The following is a 16,278-nucleotide window of genomic DNA, read 5'->3' on the forward strand; positions in this document are numbered from 1 at the left end:
CCATCCAAGACAAGCCTGGTATGTAAGTTTCCTTGCTCCTGAGAACTGCCACCTACCCACCTGGAGTGGTCTGCCTCTTCCTTTGTTCTCTTCTGGCTCTCCTTGTTCAGTTTCAGATCTGCCCCCTGGGAGTTCCTGAGATTATGAACCAACATACAGATGTAGTCAGTTTCCCCATTTCTCTACTTGGGATAATCTGCTTTCCTGTGCTTGGAAAATACAATTTGTCTTTCTATCAATTCAAGTAAAATGCCACGAGGAATATAAATTGATAAATGCCACTATAAAAATGTACTATCCCAAAGAAAATACTAATGCATTTTTATTGTCGGAGTTTTTATTTACTGTTACATGACTTTTCCTTCTACAGGGTAAATATTTCAGAGTTGCTGGAGATAGGAACATAAGTGCCCTCCCTCCCAACAAAGATAGTTAAAACATAACCAACAAAAGTCTAGCTTTTAAAAATGAATCTACCTATAGGGATGGGTTGTGGGGGTGGGAGAGAGACTCAAGAGGGAGGGGATATATGTATGGAGAGAAAAAATTGTGGTTAGTGGCTGTCATGTCTGACTCTTTGTGACCCCATGGACTCCTCTGTCCATGGAATTTTTCAGATGAGAATGCTGGAGTGGAGCTTGTTTGCATGTAGGGATGCCATCTACTCCTCCAGAGGATCGTCCCAACCCAGAGATCGAGCCTCTGTCTTCTGTGTCTCCCACATTGCAGATAGATTCTTTACTCACTGAACCATTGAGGAAGCCTAATGTATACGTATATGTATACATAACCCACTGCAGTAGTCTTGCCTGGAGAATCCCATGGACAGAGAAGTCTCATGCGCTAAAGTCCATGGGGTCCTAAAGAATCAGACACAGCTGAAGTGACTTAACATGCATGCATGCACATGTATACATATATGTATGGTTGATTCACATTGTTGTACAGCAGAAACTAACACAACGTTGTAAAGCAATTATCCTCCAGTTAAAAAATTTTAATGAATAAAAATAAAGTACATACTATAAAAATTCCAAAATAAAAAAATTACTCTATAATAAATTAGTTTTCCCTTCAACCACCTATGGCACACAGTGTGTTCATTCCAACTCTACAGTCAGTGCCCCCAGATGCTTGTGTGTATGGTCCACTAGGTTGCATTTTCCTCCATCAAGAGACAAGGCCCAGCAGCATGGGTCCCAAAGAGAAGAAGACATGGAGCAGAGCCCAAGCTGACCCAACTGTAATGGGAGCAAGAGATGAGTCCACGCTGCCATACAGGCAGCATCCCCTAGTCTAAGGGGAGGGATGGAGTGCAGCACTCTGAGCCTCAGGACAAGTCCAGTCTCTCTACTTTACAGCCACTTCTCAGCCTTTATTTTCCTTATGCAGCTTGAGCTGACATGTCATTCCCTACGTATCAGCCATTGGTTCAAATCACTGTGGGCCATTTTAACAAATTAATTTTGCTCTTAGATGAATTGGATCACTGTCACTGGGTCATTGGTGGGTCATCCTCCCGCTGCTGTAGTCATCTGTCCTTGGAGTGCTGCTGCTGCTAAGTCACTTCAGTCGTGTCCAACTCTGTGCGACCCCATGGACTTCAGCCTACCAGGCTCCTCCGTCCATGGGATTTTCCAGGCAAGAGTACTGGAGTGGGTTGCCATTGCCTTCTCCTGTCCTTGGAGTGGGCAGGAGAATTGTTTCTGGAGTCAGGCTGGACCAAGGTTTCCACCGAGAGCTGCCCATATCACCTTAGGCAGAAGACAAGACAAGAGCATGGTCCAGAAGAGAAGTAAAGATTTCCCCTAAGATTGTGAACTCACCATCATGTCTGATTTACAGAAGGAGAGGAAAATGAGAGATTAAGCAATAAATTCAAAAAACAAGACGATCAGAATTGGGTGAGAATAAGGTATAAGAAAAGAGGAGAGGACTTCCCTGGTGCTACAGTGGATAAGAATCTGCCTGCCAATGCAGGGGACATGGGTTTGATCCCTGGTCCGGGAAGATCCCACATGCCTCAGAGCAACTAAGCCCATGCACCACAACCCTATTGAGCCTGTGCTCTAGAGATCACGAGCTGCAACTACTGAAGCCGGTGAACCTAGAGCCTATACTCTGCAACAAGAGAAGGCACTGCAATGAGAAGCCAGCACATCGCAACTTGAGAAAGCCCATATGAGGCAAGGAAGACCCAGCACAGCCAAAAATAAATAAATATACAAAAGAGCAGAATAAGGAGTCTGAGACTTAAAGTAGTCAAATGGCGAGCGAGTATTTGAAACTTACTTTCTTACGGAGCCACAGAATCCTGAAGCTAATCAAAAGAATGTTCCTAAGGCTCTGAAGTCAATTCCAAAATAGCAGTTCCAAAAATGTTTTTATCAGTGACGCAGTGACACTGAAATAAGCGTATAAACATCCCAAGATGCCTACTTTGAGGGGGAAAAAAAAAGCACCATCCTTGGGTGTGTGAATTCTGGCATATTTGCTAAACATCAGACATACTCCTTCCGAGTGACTCTTTAAATATGCAGTATGTTCAGAAAAACCAGCTTGGAACACTGGTGTGTTTTATTTCTTTATTGCTAGAGGTCCTATCCTTTTCTTTGTTGTTTTTCCTCAAAACACAGTCTTCTTACTTGAAAATATTTATGTGTGTACGAGAGGACAGGAAATGTCTGAATTGTTCTATGAAACTTTTTTCCCCTACATTACTGCATTTTCACACATCTTTCTCTGTGGGGCAGAATGATTATGTTTTTCTTTATAGCCATCAGTTGGCAAATCGATGGGAACTCTACATGGCAAGGCTCATGATAACTTTCTAGTTCTGAAAGATTTGGGGGGAAATGATACTAACTTTATATCAGAAGATGAAGTGATTTGACTTCATTTGAAACCTTTATCGGTCTGACTCCATGAGGAGAGGTGCCCTGGTTAGCCAGGTTGCAGTTGGTCTGGTGACATATCTGATGACTTTGACTCAACTTATAGTTTGCATTACAGCAGTTCGCTTTGAGATTTGGGCTAAGTCACTTTGCCTTCTGGAATTTCATTTTTTTCTCCCAGTGCTTCCCATCCATTTCACCAAGATTCTATGAATATTAACATCAAAAGGCTTTGAACTCTCCTAAAGAAAGGAATGCCTCTAAATATGGGGCAATAAGTGTTCTGAAAAGCATCATTTCATGCTGATAATATAAATAATCTGGGGGATTTTACCAAGAGAAAAGTTACTTTGTACTGCTGCCGCTAAGTCGCTTCAGTCGTGTCCGACTCTGTGAGACCCCGTAGACGGCAGCCCACCAGGCTCCGCCATCCCTGGGATTCTCCAGGCAAGAACACTGGAGTGGGTTACCATTTCCTTCTCCAATGCATGAAAGTGAAAAGTGAAAGTGAAGTCACTCAGTCGAGTCTGACTCTTCGTGACCCCATGGACTGCAGCCTACCAGGTTCCTCCATCCATGGGATTTTCCAGACAAGAGTATTGGAGTGGGGTGCCATTGCCTTCTCCGTACTTTGTACTAAATCCAGCAAAATAGTGAAAATGCTTTGAAGAGACAGAAATTTACATATGTCCTCAAGATGTATATATACGAACACTTTAACAGGGGTGGGAATAAAAGTGAATCAATAAGCAAACTGTTTGATTTACAATACTGTCACTCATATTTGAAGGAGGACATCAAACTAGTGCAGAAGGCAAAAATCTGACAAAATCTTAATATCATTAGTCACCAGAGAAATGCAAACGAAACTACCATGAGATAACTACACACCTAGCTATATAGTAAAGGTAAATCAGCCATGTATAAAGCTAGCGAAAAGGAAAGTCACTCAGCCATGTCTGACTCTTTGGGACCCCGTGGACTATACAGTCCACGGAATTCTCCAGGCCAGAATACTGGAGCAGGTTGCCATTTTCTTCTCCAGGGGATCTTCCTGACTCAGGGATCAAACCCAGGTCTCCCGAATCGCAGGCAGATTATTTACCATCTGAGCCACCAGGGAAGCCCATATAAAGCTAGTAGGAGGGTTAAAAGACAAAGTAGTCAAATCACCTTTATCCACAGTAAGTAGTTGAGAGAGACACAGAACAAAAGTTTCAAAATATGACATCAAACACAGTAAAGCTTGTGGGTAAGGAGTGAAAATGCAGGGTTACTAAAATCTTTTGAACTTAAGAAATCAGTAACAAATAATCACATACATAAATACATACATACATTTTGGGGAATGTAATCGCAACTATCAATGGACATGAGTTTGAGTAAACTCTGGGACTTGGTGATAGACAGGGAGGTCTGGCGCGCTGCAGTCCATAGGGTGGCAAAGAGACTGAACTGAACTGAATGTAATATCTTTGTACAGTGACACAAGGTAACTAGACATTGTAGTAATCATTTGGAAACATACAGAAATATCACATCACTATGCTTTGTAACAGGAACTAACACAGTGTTACACAGGTCAACTATTCTTCAAAAACAAACTCATAGTAAAAGAGATCAGATTTGTGCTTACCAAAGGTGGGTGATTCTTGCCTAAGAAATCCCATGGACGCAGGAGTCTAGTGGCCTACAGTCCACGGGGTTGCAAAGAGTCGGACACGACTGAGCGACCTCACTTCACTTCAAAGGTGGGTGATGAGATGAGGAGGAATTGGATGAAGATGGTTAAAAGGCGCAAAATTCCAATAAGTAACTACTAGGGGTGTAATGCCCATGACTAACATTGCTGTATTTATATGGGAAAGTTTTCCCATTATAAGAAAAAAGAATTTTCCTATTTCTTTAATTTTGTACCTGTGTGAGATGATGGATATTCACTAAACTTACTGTGGAAATCATTTCATAATGTATGTAAGTCAAATCATTATGCTGTTTATCTTACACTCTGTGCTGTATGTCAACTATATTTTGACAAAAGTAGAAGGAAAAAAAGTGAGCCAGATAGACAGGTGCCTAACCTCAAGAAGCTTAACTCCAGTGGAACAGTAACAAACATTCCATCAAGTTTCCCATTTTCTTTTCTACTGTAATCTTCTCATCCCTCCCCTCCTAACCAGAGAAGCTTCACTGAGCTGAGGAGGTAGCTCTCTTCCATATCAGTCTTTATTATTTTCCTTCCTGCCCCCAACAATGTGCACCCCACCCTATCTGACTCCAGTCTGGATAACCTATGACCTCTTATCTCTTCATTGTGTTTTAATTTTTCTCTTTACAAACTTTCCAAGACAAGTTTCTTTTTTCAATTTATTTTTTAATTGGAGGAAAATTGCTTTAAAATATCGTGTTGGCTTCTGCCACACAACGACATGCATCAGCCATTAAGTATAACTATGTTCCCTCCCTCTTGACTCTCTCCCCTCAATCCTATCCCACCCCTACTGCTTGTCATAGAGGACCGCATTGAGCTCCATATGTTATACATCAACTTCTCATTAGCTATTTTACATATGATAAAATGTACATACATTTACAACTTCCTTGGTGGCTCAGATGGTAAAGAATCTGCCCTTAATGCAGGAGACCCAGGTCCTGGAGTAGGTAATGGCTATCCATTCCAGTATGCTTGCCTGGAGAATTCAGTGGACAGAGGAACCTGGTGTGCTATGGGCCATGGGTTGAAAAGAATTGGACACAACTGAGCGGCTTAACACACTTACATACGATAATGTATACGTTTCAAGGCTACTCTCCCAACTCGTCCCACCCTCTCTTGCCCCTTCTACGTCCACAAGTCTATTCCTACGTCTGTGTCTCTATCCTGTCCTGCAAATAGGTTCATCAGTACCATTTTTCTAGATTCTCTATATATGCGTTAATAGATGATATTTATTTTTCTCTTTCTGACTTAATTCACTCTGTATAACAAATTCTAGGTTCATCCACCTCACTAGAACTCACACTGGTCCAAACAGCAATCACCAAAAAATCTACAAACACTAAATGCTGGAGAGGGTGTGGAGAAAACGGAGCCCTCCTGTATTGTTGGTACGAATGTAAATTGATATAGCCACTATGGAGAACGGCATGGAAATTCCTTTTAAACAACTAGGAATTAACTACCATATAATCCAGCAATCCCACTATGGGGCATATGCCCTGAGAAAATTGAAAAAGACACATGCACCCCAACATTCATCACAGTACTATTTAAAGTAGCTAGGACATGGAACGGAGAAGGCAATGGCACCCCACTCTAGTACTCTTGCCTGGAAAATCCCATGGATGGAGGAGCCTGGTGGGCTGCAGTCCACGGGGTCGCTAAGAGTCGGACATGACTGAGCGACTTCCCTTTCACTTTTCACTTTCATGCATTGGAGAAGGAAATGGCAACCCACTCCAGTGTTCTTGCCTGGAGAATCCCAGGGACAGGGGAGCCTGGTAGGCTGCCATCTATGGGGTCGCACAGAGTTGAACACGACTGAAGCGACTTAGCAGCAGCAGGACATGGAAACAACCTACATATCCACCCACAGATGAATGGATGAAGCTGCGGTCCGTGTATACAATGAATATTACAAAGACAAAAAGGACATGTTTATTACCAAAGGTCTTTTTAGGAAAGGAAACTAAAAACTATTCAACATATTCTATGTACTAGGCATTTACATACCTTATTTAATTTGTCGTTATCGCTTAGATGATGTCGGTATTACTACCCCATTCTTAGAAGAGAAAACAAAACTTTTTAAAGCAATCTTCTCTTTCTTATTTTTTTATTGATGGATAATTGCTTTACAGAATTTTGTTTTCTGTCAAGCCAGGTAGGACTTGAGGCTAGATCTGACTGCCAAGTTCACATTCTATTCTTACACAGACTTCCTCTTAGCTCGGCTGTAATAGCTCTGCTGGGTCATATACATGTTAAGGTGTTCTGTCATCTTACGTTGGGGGCTTCCCAGGTGGCTCAGTGGTAAACAGTCTGCCTGCAATGCAGGAAACACAGGTTCAATCCCTGGGTCGGGAATATCTACTAGAATAGGAAATGGAAACCTACTCCAGTATTCTTGTTTGGAAAATTCTTGTTTGAACAGAGGAGCCGGACAGGCTACAGTCTATGGGGTTGCAAAGAGTTGGACATAACTGAGCAGGCACGCACACCATCTTATGTTAGCTTATCCTTTAGATTTTTAGCTTTACAAGTATGACAGAGTATTATTACTGGGATTTCCCTAGTGGTTCAGTGGTTAAGACTGTGCTTCTACTGCAGGGCATGTGGTTTCAATCCCTGGTCAGGGGACTAAGATCCCACATGCTATGCTGTGCAGCCAAAATAAAATTAAATTAAAAAAATTTTTAAAGAGTATTGTTCCTGTATAATCTAGAATAATGGGAGTTTAATAAATTTGGCTGACAGATTTTATTAAGATCTATTTTATTTATTGCTTTGTTTATAAAAGCAATACATGATCAACATTAAAAGATGAAAAACCAAGACAATCACAAAGAAGAAAATAAATCATACAGGACCCCACTTCCCAGGGATATCTGATTATTGCTATTTTGTTATTTCCGTGTTTTTTCCTTCACATATAACCTTTGGAAACAGAATTGGCATCATATTGTACATATCCTTTCATATTGTTTTTTAATTAGATTTTTGATACTTGGAATAATTTCCCATGCCATTTAATATTCTTCTACAACAATGATATTCTGCTATAGTTATTTAATCATTTTCCTATTATTGTTCCTTAAGGTTTTTACTATAAATAATTCTTGATGAATATGTCTATAGATATATTTGTGTACATCCTGCTTTCCTAAAAATAAACTCCTCTATATGAAACTGCAACTATTTGCTACTTCATGTGTTATCAAATTGGTTTCCTATGAAATTGTGCCAATTTACCCTTCTATAACCAGTAGATGGAGCACCCAATTACTGACAGTTTTGGCAGTAATTGGTATTATTATGTTCATTCTTAATTATTACCAGGATAATAAATAGAAAGTGATATGTCTTCTGTGAGTATGGTTTCAGTGTGTCTGCCCTCTGATGCCCTCTTGCAACACCTACCATCTTACTTGGGTTTCTGTTACCTTGGCTGTGGGGTAACTCTTCACAGCTGCTCCAGCAAAGCACAGCCGCTGCTCCTTACCTTGGACGAGGGGTATCTCCTTACAGCCACTGTTCCTGACATTCAACGTGGGATAGCTCCTCTAGGCCTTCCTGTGCAGCAGTGGCCACAGGACTGGAAAAGGTCAGTTTTCATTCCAATCCCAAAGAAAGGCAATGCAAAAGAATGCTCAAACTACCACACAATTGCACTTATCTCACATGCTAGCAAAGTAATGCTCAAAATTCTCCAAGCCAAGCTTCAGCAATACGTGAACCGTGAACTCCCTGATGTTCAGGCTGGTTTTAGAAAAGGCAGAGGAACCAGAGATCAAATTGCCAACATCTGCTGGATCATGGAAAAAGCAAGAGAGTTCCAGAAAACATCTTTTTCTGCTTTATTGACTATGCCAAAGACTTTGGCTATGTGGATCACAATAAACTGTGGAAAATTCTGAAAGAGATGGAAATACAGACCACCTGACCTGCCTCTTGAGAAATCTGTATGCAGGTCAGGAAGCAACAGTTAGAACTGGACATGGAACAACAGACTAGTTCCAAATAGGAAAAGGAGTACATCAAGGCTGTATATTTTCACCTTGCTTATTTAACTTATATGCAGACTACATCATGAGAAATGCTGGACTGGAAGAAACACAAGCTTGAATCAAGATTGCCGGGAGAAATATCAATAAGCTCAGATATGCAGATGACACTACCCTTATGGCAGAAAGTGAAGAGGAGCTAAAAAGCCTCTTGATGAAAGTGAAAGAGGAGAGTGAAAAAGTTGGCTTAAAGCTCAACATTCAGAAAATGAAGATCATGGCATCTGGCCCCATCACTTCATGGAAAATAGATGGGGAAACAGTAGAAACAGTGCCAGACTTTATTTTGGGGGGCTCCAAAATCACTGCAGATGGTGACTGCAGCCATGAAATTAAAAGACGCTTACTCCTGGGAAGAACAGTTATGACCAACCTAGATAGCATATTCAAAAGCAGAGACATTACTTTGCCGACTAAGGTCCATCTAGTCAAGGCTATGGTTTTTCCAGTGGTCATGTATGGATGTGACAGCTGGACTGTGAAGAATGCTGAGCGCTGAAGAATTGATACTTTTGAACTGTGGTGTTGGAAAAGACTCTTGAGAGTCCCTTGGACTGCAAGGAGATCCAACAAGTCCATTCTGAAGATCAACCCTGGGATTTCTTTGGAAGGAATGATGCTGAAGCTGAAGCTCCAGTACTTTGGCCACCTCATGCGAAGAGTTGACTCATTGGAAAAGACTCTGATGCTGGGAGGGATTGGGGGCAGGAGGAGAAGGGGACGACCGAGAATGAGATGGCTGGATGGCATCATGGACTCGATGGACATGAGTCTGGGTGAACTCCAGGAGATGGTGACAGACAGGGAGGCCTGGCGTGCTGCGATTCATGGGGTTGCAAAGAGTTGGACACAACTGAGCGACTGAACTGAACTGAACTGATATGTCTTCTATCTGCTGTTTCTCGGCTGTGAGTGAGTCTAAACAACTTTTCATAAATTAGGTACCCATGATTTGCAAAGTACCTATTTATGTCTTTTGCCTACTTCTCTGCTAGGATGTATTTTTTATTGATTGGTAAGCTTTCTATACATTGAGGCTTTGATTTTTTTTTCCTTCTTATGTTGCAAATGTTTTTTCTAGTTTCATTTACTTAAGAAAAGCCTCTATTTTTAAATGGTTAGAGATTCTCAAGAAGTTGTAAAATATAGTACAGAGTGCCTGGGAACCCTCCATCAAGCTTCTTGCACTGATAACATCTTATATTAACTGTAGTACATTATCAAAACCAGGAAACTAACATCTGTGCAAAACAGTTAGATACACTATAAACTTAATACAGATGTCTTCAGTTTTCCTTAAATCTACTAACAGCAATTTGAATCATAAATTTTAATGCAGCCTTTCTTATTTTTTTTAATCCTTTATATTCCCATTTCCAGTTTGACATGATAGAAGCTTGGAAGTTGCTACTCCCTCTTAAGAGGTGGAAAACTGAAGATACTGAAAGTCAACAACTCTTCTTGGATTCATAAGACAAGTTCGCAGGGAAAATCGCTGCCCCTCAAGACTGGAGAGTTGGGTGGATACAAAGTTGTGGCTTCAGAGAGTCAAGACTCACAAGAAGAAACCAGCGTGGGAACCAGTGCTAGGATAGGAAAATATGAATTGTAATAAATGAATTGCTGGAGTCCCAGTGCAGATAAGCCCAAGAAATAAAAACTCCAAAAGAACTCATCATAGGGAGGCCCCAACAACATCAGGATATTATATTCAAAAGCAGAGACATTACTTTGCCGACTAAGGTCCGTCTAGTCAAGGCTATGGTTTTTCCAGTAGTCATGTATGGATGTGAGAGTTGGACTGTGAAGAATGCTGAGTGCTGAAGAATTGATGCTTTTGAACTGCGGTGTTGGAGAAGACTCTTGAGAGTCCCTTGCACTGCAAGGAGATCCAACAAGTCCATTCTGAAGGAGATCAGCCCTGGGATTTCTTTGGAGGTAATGATGCTAAAGCTGAAACTCCAGTCCTTTGGCCACCTCATGTGAAGAGTTGACTCATTGGAAAAGACTCTGATGCTGGGAGGGATTGGGGGCAGGAGGAGAAGGGGACGACAGAGGATGAGATGGCTGGATGGCATCACTGACTTGATGGACGTGAGTCTGGGTGAACTCCGGGAGTTGGTGATGGACAGGGAGGCCTGGCGTGCTGCGATTCATGGGGTTGCAAATAGTCGGACACGACTGAGCGACTGAACCGAACTGAACTGAACTGAACACCCAGGTATTCAATGAGATTTCCAAAGTAAACTTTGGAGACAAATCCTCTTTAGCTTCTGCAGGGGGAGGGGGAAAGGAACCATTTTGAAATACCTCAGAGCACCCAAATTTTTTTTAATAACAGTTCTCTTTTTTTTAACGTATATAATTTTATTTACTTACTTTTGGCTGTTTCGGGTCTTCATTGCTGTGTGGGCTTTTCTCTGGTTGCAGCAAGCAGGCGCTACTCTCAGTTGTGCTGCGTGGACTCCTCGTTGCAGTGGCTTCTCTTGTTGCAGAGCACAGGCTCTAGTGCTTGTGGCTTGCAGGCTCAGGAGTTGCGGCTCCTGGGCTCTAGAGCCTGGGCTCAACAGCTGCGGTGCACAGGCTTAGTTGCTCCGCTGCACGTGGGTCATCCCAGACCAAGGATCAAACCCATTTCTCCTGCATTGGCAAGTGAATTCTTTGCCACTGAGCCACCAGGGAAACCTAGAGCACCCTGTTTTGAACAAGACTTGCCCTCAGGGGAAACTGCTTGTCAAGAGTTTAATCCACTCAGGTAGCATCAGAGCCTAACTGAACTGGGGAAAGGAAGTATCCTACTCCAGCCCACCCTAGTCATCCTATGCCCTCTAAAAGGGGAGAAATAAAGCCTAAGAAACACTTGTGAAGTTCACAGTCCAGCGGCAGAGGCTTACTGAAAGACTGAGACCCATCTACAGGACTATAGAACGCTCCTCCTGATCCCACACTTCACCACATTAACTAAAGGTCTATTTACTACAGTTCTCTTTACCTGGTACTACAGCACATCTAGCTCTCAAGAAAAAGTTAGAAGGCATACCAAAATGCAAAAAGTACACCTTGAAGACACAGCTCAAACATCAGAACCAGACAAGGCAGAAATATTAGAATTATCAGATGGGGATTTTTTTTTTTTCAGTTTGCTTACTTTATATAATAGGCAGTGATGGTCTCAAAAATCTTTCTTTTCATCAGATGTTTGATCCCTTTGCAAAACTTTAGGTTTTTGAGCTTGAACATGGAGCTTTATTCCGTGAATAACATGGTTTTCCTGTTATCATGTACTAGGTTCTTTTTCTGAAGCAAATTGAATCCAACCCATACCTCTGTGAAAACCAGTCTTTTTATCAAAAGGAACAGTGCACGCTGGTACCTGGCCAAACTGCAAATAGCTCACTTGGAGGCCACAGTCCAGGTAATTTTTCTGACAAACGCAACCAGCCAGTGGACTTTCATACACAACACTATAGCACCCCTCATTGCCAAAGCCACTATCTTTTATTTTTCAAATGAAGAATTTAAAACAGTTATGATTAATATGCTAGGGTACTATAGATAGAGAACCTGCAAAAACAGATAGGTGATGGAAACGTAAGCAGCATGATGGAAATCCTAAGAAAGAACAAAAATGAGATGCTAGAGGTAGGGCTTCTCTGACAGTCTAGTAGCTGAGAGTTTGCCTCTGAATGCGGGGGACAGGGGTTCAATCCCTGGTCCAGGAGGATCTCACATGCAGTGAAGCAACTGAGCCCGTGCGCCATAACTACTGAGCCCACCTGCCACAACTACTGAAGCCTACGTGCCTAGATCCCATGCTCTGCAGCAAGAGAGGCCATCACAGTGAGAAGTCTGTACAACACAAAGTAGAGTAGTCCTCACTCAGCAAAGCTAGAGAAACTAAAGCAGGTGCAGCAGTGAAGACCTGCTAAGGCGCTTCAGTCATGTTTGACTCTGCAATACTATGCACTGTAGCCCGCCAGGCTCCTCTGTCCATGGGATTCTCCAGGCAAGAATACTGGAGTGGGGTGCCATGCCCTCCTTCAGGGGATCTTTCCCAACCAGGGAGTGAACCCATGTCTCTTATGTCTCCTGCACTGGCAGGCAGATTCTTCACCACTAGCACCACTGGTAGTAGGATTATAATAATTTTCTCAAGGCTAATATGTTGTTGTTGTTGTTTGGTCACTAAGCTGTGTCCGACTCTTTGTGACCCCATGGATTGTAGCCACCAGGCTTCTCTCCCTATGGGATTTCCCAGGCAAGAATACTGGAATGGGTTGCAATTTCCTTCTCTAATGAAGACCTAGCACAGACAAAAATAAATATATAAATATTTTTAAAAAGAAAAGAAATGCTTAGAGGTATACTAAAAAAAAAAAAAATCAAAACTGTAACAGAAATAAAGAATTCCTTTAATGGACTTACTAGTAGACCAGACATGACTGAATAAAGAACCTGTGAGTTAAATAACATATCAGTATTATCCTCGAAAATTAAAATGCAGAAAGAATTAAGTCTGAATAAGAACAGAATACTCAAGGACTGCAGGACAACTAAAAAGTATACCAAATCATAATGGAAATGCCGCAGGAAAAGACAAACAGAAGAAATGTTTCAAACTATGACTGAGGATTTCCTCAAATTCTTATCAGACACCAAACTGTAGATTCAGGAAGCTTCAAGAACACAAAGCAGGTTAAATTCCAGAAAGACTACACCTAAGCATATGATTTCCAAACTACAGAAAGTCAAAGATAAAGAAAAAACCCTGAAAGAAAACAAAGGGAAAAAAAATCTTACTTATAGATAAAAGATAAAATTCTTTCTTTCTTCATCCTTGAGGTTACTAGTAGCCCATTATATTTATGTACTGTAATCTTATGAATCTCCTATTGCTGGATTATTGTTGGAGATTCTTAGAGAAATACTAAATGGGTTTGAAATTTCTAGTGCCAATCATGTAAGCTTTCTTTTCTTCTTCTGGGAACAAATTTAATATTGCCAAGGATCACTATGCTCTGACAACTAAGAAATCTGCATGTTTGCACTGATGGAAAATGAGTCACTTCTATGAATCCTTTGATTAGAACCTGTGTACTTTATGAACTTTATGAACTTTTAAAAAGTATATATTTATATCTTCATAAGTTTTATGAGAAACTTACATTTTTATATCCTTAATTTGGCTACAGGAAGATGTATAATAATTTTATTGCAGACTTAGAATTTTATCTCAGGAAAGGTAGCCCAGTCAAATCTGCCTATGTAGAGCTATGTGGCCACTGGTGATTGTCCACCACAGCTACATACTTTCAGCCTCTGGGGTAAAAGCCTGCTTTGGACGTCTGGACCCTTGGGATTTATAAGCCTTTCACCTTGAGGGAGATGGCTGATTGCAAGGCAGGTAAATTTAGAATACTATCTGGGTACTGAATTTGATGAAAAACCAAGGGCACATGCAATCCTTCAATCAGCTTCTGACTCTTGGAATGCTGAACTTTCAATCTCATTATAATTAAAAGCAACGGGCTTCCCTGGTGGCTCAGTGGTGAAGAATCTGCCTGTCAATGAAAGGGACCAGGGTTCAATCCCTGGTCCAGGAAGATCCCACATGCCACAGAGTGGCTAAGTCCCTGTGCCATAAGTATCGAGCCTGTGCTCTAGAGACCAGTAGCCACAATTACTGAGCCCACAGGCGGCAGCTACTGAAGCCTGTGCACCCTCTAGCCCACGCTTCACAACAGGAGAAGCCACCACAGTGAGAAGCCACCGCAGAGAGAAACCCAAGCACCGCAACTGGAGAGTAGCCCTTGCTAGCCGCAGCTAGAGAAAAGCCCACGCAGCAATGGCGACCCAGCACAGCCAAAAATAAACAACCGATAATAGTAAAATAAATAAATAGATTAAAAATAATTAAAAGAGGGAATCAAGGCTCAGTCTGGCCCAGGCAGTGATTCTCAAAGCTGGCAGAGCCTAAAACATGAACATTCAGGTCATTTTCTATTTCTTTTAAGGATTATAAATAATACAACAATAAGTATAAATAGACAGTATTTATATCTTTAACATGTATTCAGTTATTTCCTTAGAATACATTCCTAAAAGTGGAATTCCTCAGCCAAAAACTATGCTTTATTTAGTCTTTTGGTAAATATTGCCAAAACTCTATTTAAAGGCTATACCAATTCATCTTCTTACCCATGGAATGCTCCTTTCCCACATCTTTACCAAAGCTGGGCAAGGCCATTCCTTACAACTTCTGAAGAATTAAATATCTAATATGAACCAGATCATCTTGATCCCCTACTTCAAAACCTCTAAATGTTCTCCACTATCCAGAGGACATATTCTCACACTTGATCTTTGAAATATTAAGAGCCCTATACAGCTTTTGTTTATGCGAATTATACTTACTAATATTTGCTGTATTATAAATTAACACATTATCATACATCAATATAAATAAAAATTTTAATTTTTTATTCAATTCACTATAAATGATAACTCCATCACATGCTAACATAAATAACATTTTTCTGAAAGATGGACTAATTTTTTGGTCTTAAAAAACGCCTATTTATTATTTCACAGTTTTTCTGTGTCAAGAGTCTTGGCAAAGCTTAATTGGGGCAAAGATAACTATTAGAAAAAAAAAACACTAGTAAGACACATGTATTGCTGTACATTTTTGCAAATCTCTTTAATGACTGGCTTAAAAAAAGGTGTTCTATTAGCCTAGAAGCTGAAGTCTCAGATCTACTTTGGCACTCAATCTGTCGTAATACTGCACACATGTGCTTTCTGGAAAACTCCCCTGTACACTCATGAGAAAATGAGTGTGAAAAAAGTAAACATGTCTTAGTACTAGTATGAATGTGGTTTTGGACTCCCCCTGAAATGTTCTTAGAGACCTAGGGGTCTCCAGAGCATACTTTTAGAACCAAACGTCCAAAGGATAAAGGCTTACTCATTACCATGCCATATGAGTACTTTCTTCATTCAACCCTCAACTTTCCTTGATTATCCCCTGTTGTGCTCATTCTTGCAGCCAGACATAATTTTGACATCATGCATTTTCAGTTCCATATGCTTTCACATATACTATTCTCATCCAAGAATGCCTGTCACTGCTGGCTATATTGGGATTTGAGCGAGCCCAATGAATTATAACCTTATCCAAATTCTGAATAAACTGAGAGACAAAACAAAAAAGCAAACAGAGAACTAAGGATCACTTTTCTTATCAATGGGGCTGGTTTTGAAGCATGCAGTTTACTAGATGGTGACTATGAGCTCCCTGAGTTTCCACCCCAGAACTTAACAGACCCACCACCCAGAGACACACAGGGCTGGACAATGGCAGTTTTCCCGTATACAGCCCCTGCTCCATTATTATGTTCTGAGAATGGAGAAAAGGCTCACTCCCAAGAAGGGAGCAGGAATGACTGGAGCTGCATTCAAATCCCCAGATTCTTATTTGAATGCAATGCATGTGTGTTCAGTTGTGTCTGACTCTGTCTAAAGTCAGAGCCTGCCAGGTTCCTCTGTCCGTGGGATTTCCCAGATAAGAACACTGGAGCGGTTGCCATTTCCAAGGGAT

This window comes from Ovis aries, chromosome 3 (genome assembly GCF_016772045.2).
Source record: "Ovis aries strain OAR_USU_Benz2616 breed Rambouillet chromosome 3, ARS-UI_Ramb_v3.0, whole genome shotgun sequence".
Classification (NCBI taxonomy): Eukaryota; Metazoa; Chordata; class Mammalia; order Artiodactyla; family Bovidae; genus Ovis; species Ovis aries.